This window comes from Heterodontus francisci, chromosome 35 (genome assembly GCF_036365525.1).
Source record: "Heterodontus francisci isolate sHetFra1 chromosome 35, sHetFra1.hap1, whole genome shotgun sequence".
In the NCBI taxonomy this organism is placed as follows: Eukaryota; Metazoa; Chordata; class Chondrichthyes; order Heterodontiformes; family Heterodontidae; genus Heterodontus; species Heterodontus francisci.
Window position 1 is genome coordinate 22,297,600 of NC_090405.1, and position 24,158 is coordinate 22,321,757.

At 43.6% G+C, this 24,158-nt stretch overlaps 1 non-coding gene across 1 annotated transcript; it reads right to left on the minus strand.

Moving 5' to 3' along the window:
- Nucleotides 1-7,191: 7,191 nt before the first annotated feature.
- On the minus strand, nt 7,192-7,264 carry trnat-ugu (transfer RNA threonine (anticodon UGU)). Its single transcript has one exon. It is a non-coding gene; the product is annotated as a tRNA-Thr (tRNA).
- Nucleotides 7,265-24,158: the final 16,894 nt, after the last annotated feature.

A 24,158-nucleotide genomic window follows, 5' to 3' on the forward strand; every position in this document is an offset into this window, starting at 1 on the left:
CAGAGTCGATGTTGAGGACTTCCAGGGCAATTCCCTCTCTACTGTACCGACACCTCTGGTGAGTCTGTCCTGCCCGTGGGACAGGACATACCTAGGGATGGTGATGGCAGTGTCTGCGACATTGCCTGTAAGGTATGATTCTGTGAGTATGACTACGTCAGGCTGTTGCTCTCCCAACTTAACACAAGCCACCAGATGTTACTAAGGAGGACTTTGCAGGGTCGACAGCGCTGGGTTTGCCATTGTCATTTCTGGTGCCCAGGTCGACGCCGGGTGGTCCGTCTGCTTTCATTCCTTTTTATTGACTTCATAGTGTTTAGTTTCAACTGAGTGGCTCGCTCGGCCATTTCAGAGGGCATGTAAGAGTCAACCACATTGCTGTGGGTCTGCAGTCGCATGCAGGCCAGGCAAGAACAGCAGATTTCCTTCCCTAAAGGGCATTAGTAAACCAGATGGGTTTTTACAACCATCGACAATGGTTTCATGGCCATCATTAGACTTGCTTTTTAATTGCAGATTTATTATTTGGATTTAAATTTCAATGGTGGGATTTGAACCCACGTCCCCTGAGCAATACCCTAGGTGTCTGGGTTACTAATCCACTGACAAGTCCACTGACAAGACCACTACGCCACCACCACCCCTAGTGACCATACTGCAATTAGTTTTGGCATAATCATGTAAAAGGACAAAGATACAACAGAAGTAAAAGTTCTAAATTGGGGGAAGGCAAATTTTACAAAACTGAGAGGTGACTTGGTGGATGTGGACTGGATACAACTACTTGAAGGAAACCCCAAAGATGTTCTATCAGTACATTAAGAGCAAGAGGATAACTAAGGAAAGGGTACGGCCGATCAGAGATGTACAAGGGAACGTATGAGTGGATGCAGAAGATGTGTGTGGGGTTCTTAATGAGTTTTTGTCTCTGCCTTCACAAAGGAGAGGGATGATGCAGACAAAGAAGAGGAGTGTGAAATATTAGATACGATAAGCATAATGAGAGTGGAAGTACTAGAGAGTCTGACATCCTTCAAAATGAATAAATCACCAGGGCCGGATGATTTGCATCTGAGGTTGTTACAGGAAGCCAGGGAGGAAATAGTGGATGCGCTGAGGATCATCTTCAAATCCTCACTGGATATGGGGGAGGTGCCGGAGGATTGGAGGTCTGCGAACGTTGTACTATTATTTAAAAAGGATGTGAGGGATAGGCCAAATAATTATAGGCCGGTCAGTCTGACCTCGGTGGTGGGTAAATTATTAGAATCAATTCTGAGGGACAGGATAAACTGCCACTTAGAAAGGCACGGATTAATCAGGGATAGTCAACATGGATTTGTTAAGGGAAGGTCATGTCTCACTAACTTGATTGAGTTTTTTGAGGAAGTAACAAGAAACATTGATGAGGATAGTGTGGTGGATGTGGTCTACATGGATTTTAGTAAGGTCCCACATGGCAGACTGTTCAGAAAAATGAAAGCCCATGGAATACAGAGGAATGTGGCAGGTTGGATCCAAAATTGACTCAGTGACAGGAAACAAAGGATAGTTATCGACGGATGTTTTTGCGAATGGAAAGCAGTTTTCAGTGGCATTCCACAGGGCTCAGTGTTGGGTCCCTTGCTGTTTGTGGTATATATTAATGATTTGGAATTAAATGTGGGAGGTATGATTGGGAAATTTGCTGATGACACAAAAATTGGCCGTGTAATTGATAGTGAGGAGGATAGCTGTAGACTTCAGACTGATATGAATGGATTGGTTGAGTGGGCGGAAAAATGGCAAATGGAATTCAATCTGGAGAAGTGTGAGGGAATGCATTTGGGCAGGGCAAACAAAGCAAGGGAATACACAATAAATGGGAAGATATTGAGAGGGTTAGAAGAAGTGAGAGACTTTGGAGTGCATGTCCACAGGTCCCTGAAAGTGGCAGGACAGGTAGATAGAGTGGTGAAGAAGGCATATAGAATGCTTTCCTTTATTGGCCAAGGTATAGAATAGAAAAGCAGGGATGTAGTGCTAGAACTGTATAAAACGGCGGTTCGGCCACAGCTGGAGTATTGCGTACAGTTCTGGTCATCACATTACAGAAAGGACATAATTGCTCTGGAGAGAGTACAGAGGAGATTTACAAGAACGTTGCCAGGGCTTGAAAGTTGCAGCTATGAGCAAATATTGGAGCGGCTCGGGTTGTTTTCCTTAGAACAGAGGAGTCTGAGGGGTGACTTGAATGAGGTGTACAAAATTATGAGGCGCCCAGACAGAGTGGACAGTAAGGACCTGTTTCCCCTGGTGGGGAGGTCAGTTACCAGGGGGCACAGATTTAAGGTGATTGGTAGAAGGATTAGAGGGGACATGAGGGGAAACGTTTTTACCCAGAGGGTGGTGGGTGCCTGGAATTCGCTGACAGGAATGGTGGTGGAGGCAGAAGCCCTCAACTCATTTAAAAATACCTGGACATGCACCTGAAGTGCTGTAACCTGCAAGTCTACGGATCAGGTGCTGGAAGGTGGGAATAGATTGGGTGGCTAGTTTTTTCGGCCAGAGCAAACGCGATGGGCTGAATGGGCTCCTTCTGTGCCCTAATTTTTCTATGTTTCTATGGAAATTGCCAGCACTGACACAGATCATTTCATTAGTACATTGATATTGGACTGACTATAAGGAGAAGCTAGTTAAACACATAATGGTGAAAGGAATGGAAGATAGCGTTGGTTGTTCCAGATGAAGAGGGATAGACAGAGGTGTGGGTACAGCAGACTTCAGACAGTAATCAGCCCTTTCAGATACTGTGGGTGGCTCTGAAAAGAGCCTTTGCGTATTTGAAAAAATTCTGGCAGATTGACTTGGTTTTGGTGCCCGGAGCGCTGGTTTTCTTGGGCAGCAACACGGCCTGGATATTAGGCAGCACCCTACCCTGAACGATGGTCACCCCTCCCAGCAGCTTGTTGAGCTCCTCATCATTGAGGACGGCCAGCTGTAGGTGGCTGGGGATGATGCAGGTCTTCTTGTTGTCCCGGGCCGCGTTACCGCCCAGTTCGAGGATTTCAGCGGTCAGATACTCGAGCACAGCAGCCAGATAGACTTGGGCTCTGGCACCCACACGCTCAGCATAGTTACCCTTTCTCAGGAGCCTGTGAACACGGCCCACCGGGAACTGCAGTCCAGCCCGGGAGGAGCGAGACTTGGCCTTGGACCGAGCTTTCCCGTTGGTCTTTCCTCTTCCAGACATTTCCACAATCTCACAAATACTTTCACAATGAATGGATAATTTCGTCAGCATTAAACATACACATGGGGTAGTCAGGATGGTCGAGCAGTCTGAGACGGTTCATTCAGATCACAATTCTCTCTGCAGGGGTGGGTTCAAATTCCCCTTCTGATAAGTTGTGTTTTGACATGACTAGAGGTATTTGGGAGTAGCGATGAAGAACAAACAGAGATCACGAAAGAATATTGACAAGCAAAATCAAAACAAATCCAAAGATGTTTCATCAATACATTGCAGTCAGAGGCAACTGAGGAAAGAGTCGGGCCCATCAAAGACCTAAAAATGTAACCTATGTGTCAGTGTGGAAGATGTTGGTATGTTTATTAATGAATATTTTACTGTCTTCGCAAATGAGGGGGTGATGCAGATATTGTAATTAAGGAGAAGGAGTGTGAAGTATTGGACATGATAAACTGAGGGAGAGAAGAAGTATAAATGGGATTAACATCCTTGAAAGTGGATAAATCATCAGGGCCGGATGAAATGTACCACAGGCTGTTAAAAGAAGCCAGGAAGGAAATAGTGGAAGGTCTGACCATCAGTTTCCAATCCCTCACTGGATACGGGTGTGATGTCAGAGGATTGGAGGTCTCGTAACACTGCAATAAAAGCAAAATTCTGCAGATGCTGCAAATCTGAAATAAAAACTAGTTGCATTGGAAATACACAGCAGATCTGGCAGCAACTGTGGAGAGAGAAGCAAAGTTAACGTTTCTGTTCTGATGAAAGGTCATTGACCTGAAATGTTAACTTTGTTTCTCTCTCCACAGATGCTGCCAGACCTGCTGTGTATGTCCAGCACTTTTTGTTTTTATTGCTAACATTGCACCATTCTTGAAAAAGGAAGCGAGTGATGGACCAAATAATTAAAGGCCAGTCAGCCTAACCTCAATAGTGGGCGAATTATTGGAATTAATTCTGAGAGACAGGATAAACTGTCACTTAGAAAGGCTCAGATTAATCAAGTATCATCAGCATGGATTTGTTCAGGGAAGCTCCTGCCTGACTATCTTGATTGAATGTTTTTGAAGAAGTAACAAGGAGGATTGATGAGGATAGTGCAGTTGATCTGATCTACATGGATTTTAGCAAGACTTCTGACAAGGTCCCACATGGCAAACTGGTTAAAAAAAATAAAAGCACATGGGATCCAGGGGAATGTAGCAAGCTGGACACAAAATTGGTTCAGTGGCAGGAAACAAAAAGGAATTGGTTACAGGTGTTTTTGCAACTGGAGGACTGTTTCCAGTGGTGTTCCACAGGGCTCAGAACTAGGTCCCCTGCTTTTTGTGGCATATATTAATGATATGGACATAAATGCAGAGGGCACAATCAAGATGTTTGCAGATGACACAAAAATTGTCCGTGTTGTTGATAGGGAGGAGGATAGCTGTACACTGCAGGAAGATATCAATAGACTGGTCAGGTGGGCAGAGAAGTGGTAAATGGAATTCAAATTGGACAAGTGTGAGGTGATGCATTTGGGAGGTCAAAAAAGGCAAAGGAATACACAATTAATGGTAGAACACTGAACGGTGCAGAGGAAGTGAGAGACGTTGGAGTGAATGTCCACAGATCCCTGAAGTAGCAGTACAGGTCAATAAGGTGGTTCAGCAGGTATATGGAATCCTTTCCTTTATTAGCTGAGGTACAGAATATAAGGGTGATCTGGGTATCCATGTCAATAAGTCACTGAAAGCTAACATGCAGGTGCAGCAAGCAATTAGGAAGGCTAATAGTATGTTAGCCTTTATCACAAGAGGATTTGAGTACAGGAGTAGTGAATTCTTGCTTCAATTGTACAGAACCTTGGTTAGACCGCACTTGGAGTACTGTGTGCAGATTTGGTCTCCTTACCTTAGGAAGGATATTATTGCCATGGAGGGAGTTCAACGAAGGTTCATCAGACTTGTTCCTGGGATGGTGGGACTGTTCTATGAAGAGAGATTGGGAAACTGGGGCTGTATTCTCTAGAGTTTCAAAGAATGAGAGGTGATCTCATTGAAACCTACAAAATATTTAAAGGACAGTCAGGGTAGATGCAGCTAAGATGTTTCATCTGGATGGGGAGTCGAGAACCAGAGGCTCAATTTCAAAATAAGGGTGAAGCTCCTTAGGACAGAGATGAGGAGAAATTTCTTTACACGGAGGGTTGTGAATCTTTGGAATTCTGTACCCCAGAGGGCTGTGGAAGCTCAGTCGTTGAGTATGTTTAAAGCAGAGATTGACAGATTTCTAAATACAAATGACATCAGGGAATATGAGGAAAGTGTGGGGAAAAGGGCATTGAAGCGGATGATCAGCCATGATCATATTGAATGGTGGGGCAGGCTCGATGGGCTGAATGGCCGACTCCTGCTCCTATGTTCCTATGTTCCTAACTCCACATGATCGGCGAGGCACAGCCTCAGGCCGACTTGTCAGGTGGTGTAAACAGATATCACTGCTTCTGATCTTCACCAGAACAGAGAGTGAGATGTAACATTGATCATCAAACAGACTGTGAGAGAATACAACAGAATAAAACACATGGAGAGACACTGTGGAATAACAAATAGATTTGATTGGAACATTGACTTTGATTGGAATGGATAAAACACCAGAAACAGCAGATTAAATTGGGATTCTCATCATTATATTGATCTGGGACAGAAAAGAGAAACTGATGGAAAGAAGGGAAGAAGGAAGAAAAGAAAGGATGGAACTGTTCAGTTTTTTCAGTTTTTTCACTTGCCCATCAAAGCTGGATAAAAAAAAAAGTTGCAAATAACAGAGAATTTCACCAAAAAGGGAGATTAAATGCTGCCGAAACCTTGGATCGAAGGATGCCCCAACAGATCACCTGTTTAACTGTCTCCTCACTGGGGGATTTTAATCAGTGAGCAATATTATTCTCTACCTTTCTTTGTTAAATGAACCCAGAACTGTCACTTGGAATTAATATCTGTGTTCCGACTCCTGAGTAATAAAATTGTGAGTTTCTCGATATTTTCGGGACACATTTCCTGCTGAAAGAACTCAGAACTCTTTTCTAATTTACACAATACTATATACACATTCATCAAGCCTCCTAAGCTGGCATCCTTGGTGCTGCTCTCTCCTCCCAAACCTCATCTCCTGTGACTGTTACATCATCACTCTGACAGTGGGAGTGATTGATCCCAATGTCTTCAGCATTAACCCTTTACATCCTTATACTACACTGTCTGTCCAAAAAAATGGGTGGAGGGAACTTGATTTATCGAAACACTAACAGCTGCCAGTTGAAAATCAACTCAAACCCATCAGCGAGAGAGAGAGAGACTGTCAGAGAACTTCCTGCATCCAGTCCTGACCCTGTCACACTCAGCAGATGCTCACCCAGACCCCACTCTCATCAACACTGAACATTGTTACCGAGACACTTCAAATACTGTTTATAAAAGGCTGGAAAGGTCAAAGTTCACACAGCTTTATTGAACAGAACAAAGTTTAATATCTTCTGACCGTTTCTCGGTAACCACATGAGACATAGGTTTTCTTATTTGGTTCCTTTGATTTTTCTTGTTGCTGACTGACAAATATTCCAAACCTCAGATCAACCCTCCCACTTGCGTCATGTCCCAATCTCAGTCACAAGCAACACATAACGACACAAACACTCTGAAACATACAACGCAGTCACACTTTCCTTCAGTGACATTAATGTCGAGCTGTTTTCCAGGTTGAATGCAACTGTGAACAAATTTGTTTCAAAGAAGTTGCCTTTGAAATATCAGGACTGAATTTCTGGACAAGGAGGAACAGCCATTCCAAACTCACATCCTTCACAAGGCTGTGACGAAAATTCATCATGTAATTTGAATTCTCACTTAAAGTTCAGCAGACACAGATGGAAGCGATTGATAAGGTAACTTCGACATCACAAATGTGAAACAAGGCTCTACTGGGAATTGACCCAGGCTCTCCTGTTTACAAGGCAGGTGCTTTAACCAACTAAGCTACAGAGCCAGATGTTGTTAAAGTTAAAATCAGAGGAGTGCACTATTTATTCTCATATAATAACAATATCAAAGCAAAATACAGCAGATGCAGGAAATCTCAAATAAAAACAAGAAATGCTGGAAATACTCATCAGGTCCGGCAGCATCTGTGCAGAGAGAAGCAGAGTTAACGTTTCAGGTCAATGACCCTTCTTCAGACCCTTCTATATATTCTCATCCCACTTCTCCACAGGTCACAACATATATTTTAACTTTTCCCACTTCCTGAAACAGTCAATCATATACTCTATTCTTCCCAGAACAGAAGACACTGACCATGTTTCTTTAATGAACAGCAAAATTATCAGTTTATTACAGAACAAGTTTTAACTAGTCATGAAATAAAGCATAAATACACTGGTAGAAATTTTAAAAGTTCCCTTTTTACCTTAACCAACATTTAAAGCCCCTTTCTTCCCACAGCCCCACACATGCACACATACATACACCGGTTAACTGAAAAAAAAAGAATTATTTTTTACAATTCTGAGTTCTGTTAAAGACAAAAACAACACTTGGGCTGATTACTTGTTCATTCCTGAAGAAAACAGCAGATGAGATATGTTGTTCCAAAACTGGCATACAGTCTAACTTCTGAGTGTGCGTAGACAGGTCACTAGGGTCTTTTAGAACAGTTTTTTAGAGGCAGTGTTGAAAATTAATTTTAGCAGGCTTTCTTCAAAGACAGGAGAAGAGATGAATTGACACAGTGAAGTTCTCAGGGTCTTTTAAAGATTTGCTGCAAAACAACGTGGGTTGTGATCTTTTCTCCTTCCTTGACACTTCTTCAGGCTAACTTTATCAGCTGCTCACTCCAGAAGGTAAAACACAATGACTGCTACAAATAAAAGCTTGTGATTGTTCTGCCCTCTTCGGTGAGTGCTGCTGCTGCCGGGTTTGTCCAATCAAGAGGCGCAACTGACTTCTCTGTCCACATTTCCCCCTGTTACCAGGGTTTCTGTTCTACATTCAACTTGAGTCATGTGACAACCAGTAAACATAGTTGCCAAATTAATACTTTCAGAACCCTCTTGAAAAAGAACTGGTCTGACATTTATTAAGTTTGACGATGAATTCCTCAAAAAAAATTTCACAAAAAAAAAATCAAAATCACTTCCATAACATCATGTACTTTCCCTGAGCTACAGGTTATTGCAAGTCTCTCTGGCTGTGTTTATTTTTGTTGATTTTGCACTCAGGTTCTTTCTGAATCCATGTGTTTGCAGAACTTTGTCAGTGAGAAACATGGAGATATGCTTAAAGATTTCCCTGCAAATTATTCATATCTCCGTCTTTCTCCGAACTTTGTAGAAACACATTAATGTGGGAATCACACACATCAGGCCGTCAAACCTCTCCGTTAAACATTGAAAGGTGACAGTGTTTATTGTGACGGGGTTCCATTTATTCAGACACATCTGGTATAAAAGTGCTCAAGAAATGATTCACACAGGTAATGTATTTGTATATTATGTGCATGACATAATGACGCAAATAAACAATTCCTTGCACTTGCCACGCTTGGTGTATATTTTCTCTGCTGATGCCCCCTGAATATATTGGAGAAAATGGTGATGAGGATGAGATAAAAGTCCGTAAATATAGGCAGCAAACAGCAGCAGGGACTGCAGTGAACAGGATCAGCTAGCTCCTGGTGACCTACCTGCTCGGATGGTTGAGATTTTAGGTGGATTGTGTGAAGCCTGGGCCACAGAATGTCTCTTCAGTTGAATGAGATACCGCAGGGTCTTCCTGTGCATCTGATTCAAATTGCTTATTTGGGACAATATGGCTGCACACATATGGGATACATCGGAAGGTGAGGAACTTATGAGAGGGCTTGAGAACCATTCAGTTCATATATTGAAAGAATGGACATGTTTTTCAGAGCTAATAACATTTTGGAATTTGAAGCTGAAAGTGCAGAGGTCAAGGCAATTCTTGAGGGCAAGAAAGCTATTTTGCCAATGGAAATTAGCCTGGAAGTGTATGACCAGCTAACAAAGCTTCCTGCTCCCATCAAGGCAAAGGATGTGCCATTCAAAACAATCATCACCAAGTTGGAGGAACATTTCAACCCGAAGCCACTAGAGATCACGGCAAGCTAGAAATTTGGAAGCAGAAATCAGAAAAGTAGTGAAACAGTTGGTGAGTACATTGTGGCATGAAGAATTTATCACTACATTGCAACTTTGGCATATTCTTAGACCGTGCATTATGAGACAGATTTGTGCTTATATTGGTGGATGAGAAAAGATACTAAACACACAAAATCTCACATTCGAGCTCGCATGTAAGATTGCTCTTTCCATGGAGATTGCATCAAAGAATGCTCGAGAATTTCATCCTGTGCCAGTGATTGTAACACACTTCAGGGGAACTTAAAAAAACTGGTAAAATGCGCTTTCACATGGCAGATAAAATTTACACAGAGAATTGTGAAGAGATACAATTTGGGAGGAAGAATAAGGAGAGGCCATATAAATGAAATGTTACAATTCTAAAGTGGGTGCCGGAACAGAGAGACAATGTACACCAATCTTAGAAGGTTTGAAAAGGCTTCAAAGAGCAAACAGGACACTTGGCTTTATTAACAGAGACATATAGTAAAAGCAAATAAGTTATGATAAACCTTTATAAAATACTGGGTCTGAATGGCCTACTCCTGTACCTCCACAGAAAGCTTCCATTCCAGGTTTGCACACTCTCGTCAGGATCACTCTCCACAGATCCCGCCACTCCAGGCTCGGACACCCTCTTCAGGATCACTTTCCATAGATCCCACCACTCCACGCATGGATATCTCCCTCATGATCAGATCATCGGTCCTTAGTCCTGCCACATCCAGTCATGAATGATGGTGGACAATTAAATAACTAACCAGATGAGGAGGCTCCAAAAAATCCCCATCCTCAATGATGGTGGAGCCAAAGCTGAATCATTTACAACCATCTTCCATCAGAAATTGCTCAGTGGATGATTCATCTCGGCCTCCTGAGGTCCCCAGCATCACAGTTTCCAGTCTTCAGCCAATTTGATTCACTCCACATGATAGCAAGAAACAACTGAAGTCACTCGATACAGCAATGACAATAGGCCCTAACAACATCCCGGCTCTAGTACTGAAGACTTGTGCTCCAGAACTAGCTGCGCTCTCAGCCACACTGTTCCAGTTGAGCTACAACACAGGCATCTACCCGACAATGTGGAAAATTGCCCAAGTGTGCCCACTCCATAAAAAAAAAGCAGGACAAATCCAATCTGACCAATTACCACCCCATCAGTCTCCTATCAATCATCAGCAAAGTGATGGAAGATGTCATCAACAGTGCTATCAAGCACCAGACACTTAGCAATAATCTGCTCATCGATGCTCAGTTTAGGTTCTGCCAGGGTTCCTCGACTCCAGGCAAATACTTGGCAGGTAGAGTATAATGTGGGAAAATGTGAGGTTATCCACTTTGGTAAGAAGAATGGAAAAGCAAAATATTATTTAAATTGCGAGAGACTACAGAATGCTGCGGTATAGAAGGATCTGGGTGTCCTCGTACATGAATCACAAAAAGTTACCATGCAGGTAGAGCAAATAATTAGGAAGGCAAATGGAATGTTGCCCTTTATTTCAAGGGGGATGGAGTATAAAAGTAGAGAAGTCTTGCTGCAAATGCACAGGGTGTTGGTGAATCCACACCTGGAGTACTGTGTACAGTTTTGGTCTCCTTATTTAAGGAGGGATATACTTGCATTGGAGGCAGCTCAGAGAAGGTTCACTGGATTGATTCCTGTGATGAATTGGTTGTCTTATATGGAGAGTTGATCAGGTTGGACCTATACTCATTGGAGTTAAGAAAAATGATAGGTGATCGTATTGAGACATATAAGATTTTGAGGGGGCTTGACAGGGTGGATGCTGAGAGGATGTTTCCCCTCATGGTGGAATTTAGAACTAGGGGACACAGTTTCAGAATAATGGTCTTCCATTTCAGAAGGAAATGAGGAGGAATTTCTTCTCTCAGAGAGTCATTAATCTTTGGAATTCTCTACCACAGAGAGTAGTGGAGGCTGGGTCATTGCATGTCTTCAAGACTGAGTTTGACAGATTTTTATCCACAAGGAAGTCAAGGGTTATGGGGGGCAGGCAACAAAGTGGGGTTGAGGCCATGATCAGGTCAGCCATGATCCTATTGAATGGTGGAGCAGGCTCGAGGGGCCAAATGGCCTACTACTGCTAATATTTCTTCTGTTCTTATTTTTTATTGCAGCTTGGTTCAAACAGACACAAAAGAGTGGAGTTCTAGAGGAGAGGTGAGAGTGATTATCCTTGAGTGAGTGTGGCATCAAGGATCCCGAGCAAAATTGAAGTCAATGAGAATCAGGGGGAAAACTCTCCACTTGGTGGAGTCATACCTCGCACAAAGCAAGATGGTTGTGGTTAGTGGAGGCCAATCATCTCAGCCCAGGACATTGCCTCAGGAGTTTCTCAGGGTAGTGTCCTCAGCCCAAACATCCTCAGCTGTTTCATTGATCACTTTCCCTTCAACATAAGTCAGAAGTGGGAATGTTCGCTGATGACTCACAACTCCTCAGATACTGAAGCAGTCTGTGCCCACAAGCAGCGAGACCTGTACAAACTTCAGGCTTGAGCTGATAAGTGACAAGCAACCTTGTGGCCACACAAGTGCTAAGCAGTGAACATCTCGATTGAGAGAGAATCAAACCATCTACCTTTTGATATTCAGCAGCATAATCATCACTGAATCCCCCACCATCAACATCTTGGGGGTTACCATTGACCAGAAACTAAACTGGACCAGTCACACCTATGCTGCAGCTATAAGTGCAGGTCAGAGATTAGGAATTCTGCAGCAAGTATCTTGCCTCCTGACACCTCAAATCCTGTCCACCATGTACAAGGCACAAGTCAGGAGTGGGATGGAATACATCCCACTCAACAACACTCAAGAAGCTCAACACCATCCAGGAGAAAGCAGCCCACTTGATCAGCACCTAACCCACCACCTTACACATTCACTTCCTCCACTACCAGTACACAGTGGCTGCAGTGTGTACCATCTCCATATGCACTGCAGTATCTCGCCAAGTATCCTTCAACAGCACCTTCCAAACCCGTGACCACTACCACCTCGAAGGACAAGGGCAGCAGACGCATGGGAACTCGCCATCTGCAGGTTCCCCTCTAAGTCACTCACCATCCTGACATGGAACTATATCGCCATTTCTTCACTGTTGTTGGGTCACAATCCTGGAACTCCCTCCCCAATAGCACTGTGGGTGTTCCTACACCATATGGACTGTAGCAGTTCAAAAAGGCAGCTCACCACCACATTCTCAACGGCAATAGGAATGGGTAATCAATGCCAGCCTTATCAGCGATACTCGCGCCCATTAATGAATAAAAAACAAATCACTCTCCACAGATTCCCCACAATCTGGGCTTGGACATTTACTTCAGGAGCACAGAGCTTTATATAACTACAACATGAGTTCCAATCTTCATATTCCATTCACTTTTCACATTATGTTTCTACCAGTCCACTAGCTTTTAGTGATTCAGTACTCGGGTCTCTGCGCCTCCGCAGTTTCTATCATCTCACCACTTAACAAAAAACACTCTGATCTATCTTTCGTAGGTACTAGATGACCCCTCATTTTAAACTCCATCTGCCAAAACATTACTCACTCACTTAATCTATCAAGAAGATTTGAAAATAAATTTCTTGCCAAAGGATAATGTTCTGCTTCTGCTCCCTCGCCATTTGCTTTTCCCGTTAGTCGTTCACTTGGTGTAAATCCAGAGAAAGTAAAGATGGAAGGAAGGAAGGAGGGGAGGGAAAATCCTGCTCCGTTTCGTGATCCCTATTTGATCTTCATTCCAGTCCAATTTGGGTGAAGAATTCCAATTGTCTGTCTCAATTTTAATAAAGTATAAACAATTCTGGAACCACCGTCAAGATACTGACAAGAACAGGTTTCCAGGCCGACTTTACATTGAAGCTGTAAACAAGAATGCAACAGGAATTTGATAAACTAACGACAAGGATGGGATTCAAACCCACGCGTGCACAGCACAATGGTTTAATAGTTCATCGCCTTAACCTCTCAGCCACCACGGCATCTGGCAAGTAATAGAAGCACAACCGTCACCTTCACACAGATCCTGACTGTGCAGCCAGCTGTGTAATGATGGAAATGTAGCTTCTGTCAGTAAATGAAATTTCCATCACATCAGGTCATGGCCTGTTGGGAATGGAGCGGTGTGAAACATTTCCAGACCATGTCCAACACGTTTCTACTCAGTGTGAAAACCCACCACGGAAAGACTGGAACATACAATCATTTGATCACAGCATGATTAACATCACTCAGACACCTGAACCATTAGGTCACTGACGAAGTCATGACGACTTCGAATTTCTCATGAAATGACAACTGAACTAACTGACTGGAAGAATTGCTTCAACTCCACGTGATCAGCGAGGCACAGCCTCAGCCGACTTGTCAGGCGGTGTAAACAGATATCACTGCTTCTGATCTTCACCAGAACAGAGAGTGAGATGTAACATTGATCATCAAACAGACTGTGAGAGAATACAACAGAATAAAACACATGGAGAGACACTGTGGAATAACAAATAGATTTGATTGGAATGTTGAATTTTGATTGGAATGGATAAAACAGCAGAAACAGCAGATTAAATTGGGATTCTCATCATTATATTGATCTGGGACAGAAAAGAGAAACTGATGGAAAGAAGGGAAGAAGGAAGAATGGAATTGTTCAGTTTTTTCACTCGTCCATCAAAGCTGGATAAACAAAAGTTGCAAAAGTTGCAAATGCTGCCAAAACCTTGGATCGAAGGATGTCCCAACTGTTTAACTGTCTCCTCACTGGGGGATTTCAATCAGTGAGTAATATTATTCTCTATTTTTTTTGTTAAATGAACCCAGAACTGTAACTTGGAATTAATATCTGTGTTCCGACTCCTGAATAATAAAATTGTGAGTTTCTTGATATTATCTGGACACATTTCCTGCTGAAAGAACTAAGAACTCTTTTCTAATTTACACAGTACTATATACACACTCATCAAGCCTCCTCAGCGAGCATCCTTGGTGCTGCTCTCTCTTCTCCCAAACCTCATCCCATGTGACTGTTACATCATCACTCTGACAGTGGGAGAGGTTGATCCCACTGTCTTCAGCATTAACCCTTTACATCCTTATACTACACTGTGAATCAAAAAAAAAATGGTTAGAGGGAACTTCCTTCATTTATCGAAACACCAACAGCTGCCAGTTGTGAACCAACTCAAAACCATCAGAGAGAGAGAGAGAGAGAGACTGTCAGAGAACTTCCTGCATCCAGTCCTGACCCTGTCACGCTCAGCAGTTGCTCACCCAGACCCCACTCTCATCAACACTGAACATTGTCACTGAGACCCTTCAAATAATGTTTATAAAAGGCAGAAAAATTCAAAGTTCATCGCAGCTGGATTGATTGAAACTAAGTTTAATATCTTCTTACCACTAGGTAACCACATGAGAAAGTCCTTCAATCATTAGCATAAATTATCAGCTGTAAGAATGTTTGTCATTGGGTTGAATCATTTCTGTGAGAGGAATGTTCCAGCATCATAAACCAGGGGAACGTGTTGACTGAGCTGTGTCTTCATCTCTTCTGGACAGTTCACCCTTCATTCTGCTCTGATTCACTTTCCCAAAGCGGATCTACAGATTCTCAAATCTGGAGACTGGGTTTTCTTATTCGGTTCCTTTTGATTTTTCTTGCTCCTGAATGATAATATATTCCAACCTTGGATCAACCTTGCGTTGTGTCCCAGTCTCGGTTAAAAGCGACACATAATGGCACCAACACTCTGAAACATACAACATGGTCACACTCTGCTTCAGTGAGATAAATGTTGAGGCGGTTTCACTTCAAATGCAATTGTGAACAAATTTCTCTCGTGGAAATTGTGGGTGATTTGAGTATTTGCACTGAATTTCTGTGCAAGGAGGGACAGTTTCAAACAGCCATTCCCAAATCACTTCTTTCACAAAGACAAAGACTGTGCTGTCTTAACGTGTCACTCAACTTCACAAACAAATTTGAACTCAAAGTTCAGGGGAAGACAGAGTGGTGAATGATTGACAGAGTAATCTTTAAATCATAACTTTCCGTTTCTTCACTGCAGTGAGGCTTTGTTGGGGTCTGAAGTTAGGTTCTGCTGTTTATTAGACAGAGGCTTTAACCAACTAAGCTACAGGGCAAAATCTCAAACACATCCTTTCCTGGAGTTACAGGTTATTGCAGGACTATCTGTCTCTGGGTTCTTTCTGAATCCACAAGTTTGCAGATCTTTGTGAGTGAGAGACATGGAGATATGCTTCAAAGATTTCCCTGTAAATTATTCATATCTCCATCTTTTCCTGAACTTTGAACAAACACATTACTGTGGGAATCACACACATCTGGCCCTCACATTCGTCCGCTAAACATTGAAAGGTGACAGTGTTTATTGTGAGGGGATCCATTTATTCAGACACATCTTGATCGGGACGTGTTTCACACATGTAATGTTTTTGTATATTATGTTTATGATGTAATATTGCAAATAAACATTCCCTTGCACTTGTCGCATTTGGTCTCCATTTTCTCTGCTGATGCCCCCTGAATATATTGGAGAAAATGGTGATGAGGATGAGATAAAAGTCTGTAAATATAGGCAGCAAACAGCAGCAGGGACTGCAGTGAACAAGAACAGCTAGCTCCTGGTGACCTACCTGCTCAGATGGTGGAGATTTTAAGTGGATTGTGTGAAGCCTGTGCTACAGACTGTCTCCTCAGTTGAATGAGATGCCCTAGGGTAAAGCATGGCTACCCGACCCGACTCCGACCAGACCGGATGACATGTGTCAGGTTCGGGTCGGGTCTCTCTTCCGTGTCCGGCATTCGGGTTCGTGACGGGTTGGGCTGGAGGCGGACACAGTGCTGCCTTGCTCAGGGAGGGAACTTCTGCATGATTCCGCAGGAATAGCCAGCTTTCGGAATGGAGGATCACAACATTTGGACAAGGTATGTTTGATATAATTAACTTTATTATGGCAGTCGGGTCGGGTCGGGTCGGGTGCGGGAAAAAAATCAAAGGACTCGGGCCCGGGTCAGGTTCAGGTTGGATGTGGTCAGGTCGGACCGGGTCGGGTTTCAATTTCATAAACGAGCAGGCCTTTACCGCAGGGTCTTAGTGTGCATCAGATTCAAAGTGATTATTTGGGACAATATGGCTGCACCCAAGGGATACATCAGAAGGCTAGGAACTTATGAGAGGGCTCGAGAACCATTCAGTTCATATATTGAAAGAATGGACATGTTTTTCAGAGCTAATAACATTTTGGAACTTGAAGGTGAAAGTGAAGAGGTCGAGACTCAGAATAAGGCAATTCTTGAGGGCAAGAAAGTAATTTTGCGAATGGAAATTATCCTGGAAGTGGATGACATGCTAACAAATCTTCCTGCTCCCATCAAGGCAAAAGATGTGAATTCAAAACAATCATCCCCAAGTTGGAGGAACATTTTAACCCTAAGCCACTAGAGATCACGGCAAGCTAGAAATTTGGAACCAGAAAGCAGAAAAGTAGTGAAATAGTTGGTGAGTACATTGTGGAACTGAAGAATTTATCACTACATTGCAACTTTGGCACATTCTTAGACCGTACATTACGAGACAGATTTGTGCTTATATTGGTGGATGAGAAAAGATACTAAACACGCAAAATCCTACATTTCAGCTGGCGTGCAAGATTGCTCTCTCCATGGAGATTGCATCAAAGAATGCTGGGGAATTTCGTCTTATGCCAGTGACAGTAACACACTTCAGGAGAAGATAAAGAAACTGTCAAAATGGGCTTTCACATGGCAGATAAAAGTTTACACAGAGAAGTGTAAAGTGATAAAGTTTGGGAGGAAGAATGAGACAATGTGCACCAATCTTAGAAGGTTTGAAAATGTTGCTAAAAGCAAACAGGACACTTGGCTTTATTCATAGAGGCATAGAGTAAAAGCAAATAAGTTATACTAAACCTTTATAAAACACTGGGGCCGAATGGCCTACTCCTGCACCTCCACAGAAAGCTTCCACTCCAGGCTCGGACTGGAGAATTGCTAATGTTGTCCCCTTGTTTAAGAAGGGTAGCAGGGATAATCCAGGTAATTATAGACCGGTGAGCCTGACGTCAGTGGTCGGGAAGCTGCTGGAGAAGATACTGAGGGATAGGATCTATTCCCATTTGGAAGAAAATGGGCTCATCAGTGATAGGCAACATGGTTTTGTGCAGGGAAGGTCATGTCTTACCAACTTAATAGAATTCTTTGAGGAAGTGACAAAGTTGATTGATGAGGGAAGGGCTGTCGATGTCAAAGACATGGACTTCAGTAAGGCGTTTGATAAGGTTCCCCATGGCAGGCTGATGGAGAAAGTGAAGGCGCTTGGGGTCCAAGATGTACTAGCTCGATGGATAAAGAACTGGCTGGGCAACAGGAGACAGAGAGTAGCAGTAGAAGGGAGTTTCTCAAAATGGAGACGTGTGACCAGTGGTGTTCCACAGGGATCCGTGCTGGGACCACTGTTGTTTGTGATATACATTAATGATTTGGAGGAAAGTATAGGTGGACTGATTAGCAAATTTGCAGACGACACTAAGATTGGTGGAGTAGCAGATAGTGAAGGGGACTGTCAGAGAATACAGCAGAATATAGATAGATTGGAGAGTTGGGCAGAGAAATGGCAGATGGAGTTCAATCAGGGCAAATGCGAGGTGATGCATTTTGGAAGATCCAATTCAAGAGTGAACTATACAGTAAATGGAAAAGTCCTGGGGAAAATTGATGTCCAGAGAGATTTGGGTGTTCAGGTCCACTGTTCCCTGAAGGTGGCAACGCAGGTAAATAGAGTGGTCAAGAAGGCATACGGCATGCTTTCCTTCATCGGACGGGGCATTGAGTACAAGAGTTGGCAGGTCATGTTACAGTTGTATAGGACTTTGGTTCGGCCACATTTGGAATACTGCGTACAGTTCTGGTCGCCACATTATCAAAAGGATGTGGATGCTTTGGAGAGGGTGCAGAGGAGGTTCACCAGGATGTTGCCTGGTATGGAGGGCGCTAGCTATGAAGAGAGGTTGAGCAGATTAGGATTATTTTCATTAGAAAGACGGAGGTTGAGGGGGGACCTGATTGAGGTGTACAAAATCATGAGAGGTATAGACAGGGTGGATAGCAAGAGGCTTTTTCCCAGAGTGGGGGTTTCAATTACTAGAGGACACGAGTTCAAAGTGAAAGGGGAAAAGTTTAGGGGGGATATGCGTGGAAAGTTCTTTACGCAGAGGGTGGTGGGCACCTGGAACGCATTGCCAGCGGAGGTGGTAGATGCGGGCACGATGGAGTCATTTAAGATGTATCTTGACAGATACATGAATGGGCAGGAAGAAAAGAGATACAGAACCTTAGAAAATAGGCGACATGTTTAGAGAGAGGATCTGGATCGGCGCAGGCTTGGAGGGCCGAAGGGCCTGTTCCTGTGCTGTAATTATCTTTGTTCTTTGTTCTTTGTTCCTCTTCAGGATCACTCTCCATACATCCTGCCACTCCATGCACGGATATCTCCCTCAGGATCAGATCACAGCTCCACAGTCCTGCCACATCCAGTCGTGAATGGTGGTGGATAATTTAATAACTAACAAGATGAGGAGGCTCCAAAAACACCCACATCCTCAATGATGGTGGAGCCGAGCACGTCAGTGCAAAAGGCAAAACTGAAGCATTTGCAACCATCTTCAGTCAGAAATATTAAGTGGATTTGATCTGTGCTAATTTCAGCTCCTCATGCTCGCTGGTGCCTTGATTCTCTGGTGCTAATTTCAGAGTAAATCATGCAGCTTGACAATTGGAGCCAAAGAAAAAGACACAGGAGAGGTTGAAAGTGCCAAAACCTGGGATTGAACCAAGAACTGTGATTTTTAGTGCAATGCAAATCCAGCTGATCTATTTCAGCCACACACTAAAACCAGCCTTCGCTCATTGCTTTGGAAGACAATGTTTACATTCAAGTGTTTGTCAAAATTTACAGAACACAACATGAGTAATATTTCCCATTGTTTTCTCAGCACTGATGGAATGTGAAGCGGGAGACAGCCAGAAGTCCCACTGATCCACACTGACCCAGAGCTGAGAGTGAAATGAGATAAAGTTCAATCTTTAGCAGCGAGACGCTGGAGAGACGTAAGAGTCCTGAATCAAGGAGAGACTTTCTGATATAGTAAAAGCAAAATACTGCATATGCTGGAAATCTGAAATAAAAACAAAGGTGCTGGAAATACTCAGCAGGTCTGGCAGCATCTGTGGAGAGAGAAACAGAGTTAAAGTTTCAAGTCTGTGACCTTTCATTAGAACTGCCAAAGGTTAGAAAAGAATTAGGTTTTAAACAAGTGAAGGAGAGGGGCCTGGGGGAGAGAACAAAGGGGAAGGTGTTTGATAGGGCAGAGGGCAGGAAAGATTAAATAACAAAGTTGTCCTGGGACAAAGGCAAAGAGTCCGTTAATGCTTGTGGTCAAAGACAAAGCATTTGTCCAGAGAGAGTGTTAATAGCAGAATAATGAGCAGCTCTGACTACATGAAAAACAGGCACATGGTTTTAAACACACTGTGTTTTGTGCTCCCCCTTTTGTGAATCCTTGTTCACAGCTTTCCAATTATAATGCAAAGAAATGAACACAAACAGGCTTTCTTTGGTTTAAAGAAGAAAAGTGAAACTTATTAAACTTGCTTAAACTTTAATACGGTTCATGCCTACAGATATACGATGTACCCATGCTAGCATGCACACGTGATATACAGATGCAGCTAGGGACAGAAAAAATAAAAGATAAAGTGGAACAGTTTGAGGCAATATCTTGTTACTGTGCTTCGAGCTCACGGTATAGCACTTTTGTAGGTAATTCTTGCATTTCGTAGGGCCCAGTATTCTACTTAAACCTTGTACATGTTGGAGACTTTTCTCTCTTTGAGATTCACATGTTTTCACAAGGTTCAGTTCTGTGGGAAAGAGATGGAGGCAGGCAGGACTGGAGAGGGTCTGCCCCATCTGGGAGCACATGGTGTTCTGAGTTCAAATCTGTGGCAAGTTCAAAAAACCAACAGCCAACTAGTCATGTGACTAAAACTGGTCTGACCACTTCTGCTGTGTATTGGGGAAGCAAAAGACTGCGTCCCTTTGTTTCAATACTGTTTGTTACTATGCAAATTTCTTTCCAGTCAGGCGCTTGCAATTTTAAGTTTTAATGTTCATGTGGCAAAAATCATGTGTGCCTCAGTCTTGGCAGGTGGGGTGGGGCGGTTTGCCTGACACCAGTCATGTCCTGAAGTTATTGAACTCAAGGTTCAGTCCACAAGGCTGTAGAGTGACGAATCGAAAGATCAGGTGCTGTTCCTCGAGCTTGCGTTGATGTTCACTGGAACACTGGAGCAGGCCAAAGACAGAAATGTTGACATGAGAGCAGGGGGATGTGTTGAAATGGCAAGCAACCAGAAGCTCAGGGTCATGCTTTCGGACTGAGTGGAGGTGTTCTACAAAGCGGTCAGCTAATCTGCGTTTGGTCTCCCCAATTTAGAGAAGACCGCATTGTGAACAGAAAATACAGTACACTAAATTGAAAGAAGTACAAGTAAATCGCTGCTTCACCTGAAAGGGGTGTTTGGGGCCTTGGATAGTGAGGAGAGAGGAGGTAAAAGGGAAGCTATTACACTTCCTGCGATTGAATGGGAAGGTGCCGTGGGAAGGGGACGAGGTATTGGGGTTAATGGAGGAGTGGACCAGAGTGTTGCGGAGGGAACGATCCTTTCAGAATGCTGACAGGGGAGGGGAAGATGCATTTGGTGGTGGCATCACGCTGGAGGTGGTGGAAATGGCGGAGGATAATCCTTTGGATGTGGAGGCAGGTGGGGTGGAAAGTAAGGACAAGGGGAAACCTGTGGCGTTTCAGGGAGGGATGGGAAGAGGGGAGGGCAGATGTGTGGGAAATGGACCAGACACACTCCTTGAACTCTCTGCTGACGAAGTCTGAAAAAGGGAAGAACAACCACACAACATGGGTCTCAAATCGAAGACCCTGGGATTAAAAGTCTCATGCTCCACCAACTGAGCTAACAAGGCCTGATACAGTACTTCCACTCTGTCTGTTATTGGACGGATGCAGCTGTTGGCTCCACCCCAATGGCGGGCGTTTGTTCCACCAACCATGAAGCAGCTTCCTATCAATTCCCAAAATTATCATCTCCAACAAGAGAGAATCTAACTATCTCCCCTTGACATTCAATGGCATTATCATTGCTGAATCCCTCACTATCAACATCCCGGGGTTTGCCAATGAACAGAAACTGAATTGGAACAGCCATATAAATACCATAGCTTCAAGAGCAGGTCAGAGGCTGGGAATTCTACTGTGAATCACTCACGTCCTGTCCACCATCTCCAAGACACAAGTCAGGAGTGTGATGAAAGGCTCCTCACTTGCCTGGATGAGTGCAGCTCCAGCAACACCAAAGAAGCTCAACACCATCCAGGACAAAGCAGCTCACTTGATCAGCACTCCATCCACCACTACCTCGACCACCGATAAGGACATTGGATGAATGGCAACACCACCATCTGCAAGTTCCCCTCCAAGCTACACACCATCCTGTCTTGGAACTATATCATGATTCCTTCACTGTCACTAGATCAACATCCTGGAACTCCCTTCCTAACAGCAGGTATTGCAATGGCTCAAAAAGGCGGCTCACCACCACCTTCCCAATGGAAATTAGGGATGGGCAATAAATGCTGGCTTTGCCAGCAATGCCCACATCCCATGAAAGAATAAAAAAGAGATTTACCACAATGGTAGCAGGGTGAGGGATTTCAGTTATGTGGAGAGATTGGAGAAGCTGGGGTTGTCCTCCTTGCAGCAGAGAAAGGTCAGAAGAGATTTGACACATTTGTTCAAAATCATTTTAAATAAGGCGAAACTGTTTCCAGTGGTAAAAGGGTCAGTAAGCAGAGGACACAGATATCAGGTGATTGGCAGAAGAACCAGAGGTGACATGAAGAACCATTTTTTACACAGCAATGTGTTGTGATAAAGAAAGAAAATAGTTGCATTTATATAGCACCTTTCAAGACCACTGGACATATCAAAGCACTTTGTAAACAATGAAATACTTTTGAAGTGTAATCACTGTTGTAATGTCAGAAATGCAGCAGCTAATACCCAAAAACAGCAATATGATAATGACCAACTGATCTGATTGAGGGGCAAATATTGATCATAACACCAGGGATAATTAGAATTAGAATTAGAATTAGAATTAGAACATTACAGCACAGTACAGGCCCTTCGGCCCTCGAAGTTGCGCCGACCTGTGAAACCATCTGACGTACACTATTCCATTTTCATCCATATGTCCATCCAATGACCACTTAAATGCCCTTAAAGTTGGCGTGTCTACTACTGTTGCAGGCAGGGCGTTCCACGCCCCTACTACTCTCTGAGTAAAGAAACTACCTCTGACATCTGTCCTATATCTATCACCCCTCAACTTAAAGCTATGTCCCCTCGTGTTTGCCATCACCATCCGAGGAAAAAGACTCTCACTATCCACCCTATCTAACCCTCTGATTATCTTATATGTCTCTATTAAGTCACCTCTCCTCCTCCTTCTCTCCAACGAAAACAACCTCAAGTCCCTCAGCCTTTCCTCGTAAGACCTTCCCTCCATACCAAGCAACACCCTAGGAAATCTCCTCTGCACCCTTTCCATAGCTTCCACATCCTTCCTATAATGCGGTGACCAGAACTGCACGCAATACTCCAGGTGCGGTCTCACCAGAGTTTTGTACAGCTGCAGCATGACCTCGTGGCTCCGAAACCCGATCCCCCTACTAATAACAGCTAACACACCATATGCCTTCTTAACAGCCCTATTAACCTGGGTAGCAACCTTCAGGGATTTATGCACCTGGACACCAAGATCTCTCTGTTCATCTACACTACCAAGAATCTTCCCATTAGCCCAGTACTCTGCATTCCTGTCACTCCTTCCAAAGTGAATCACCTCACACTTTTCCGCATTAAACTCCATTTGCCATCTCTCAGCCCAGCTCTGCAGCCTATCTATGTCCCTCTGAACCCTACAACATCCTTCGGCACTATCCACAACTCCACCGACCTTAGTGTCATCAGGATGAACATTTGCCTTCAGCCACCACCCTCTGTCTTCTTTCAGCTAGCCAATTTCTGATCCAAAGCTCTAAATCACCTTCAACTCCATACTTCCGTATTTTCTGCAATAGCCTACCATGGGGAACCTTATCAAATGCCTTACTGAAATCCATATACACCACATCCACTGCTTTACCCTCATCCACCTGTTTGGTCACCTTCTCGAAAAACTCAATAAGGTTTGTGAGGCACGACCTACGCGTCACAAAACCGTGCTGACTATCGCTAATGAACTTATTCTTTTCAAGATGATTATAAATCCTATCTCTTATAACCTTTTCCAACATTTTACCCACAACCGAAGTAAGGCTCACAGGTCTATAATTACCAGGGCTGTCTCTACTCCCCTTCTTGAACAAGGGGACAACATTTGCTATCCTCCAGTCTTCCGGCACTATTCCTGTCGACAATGACGACATAAAGATCAAGGACAAAGGCTCTGCAATCTCCTCCCTAGCTTCCCAGAGAATCCTAGGATAAATCCCATCTGGCCCAGGGGACTTATCTATTTTCACACTTTCCAAAAT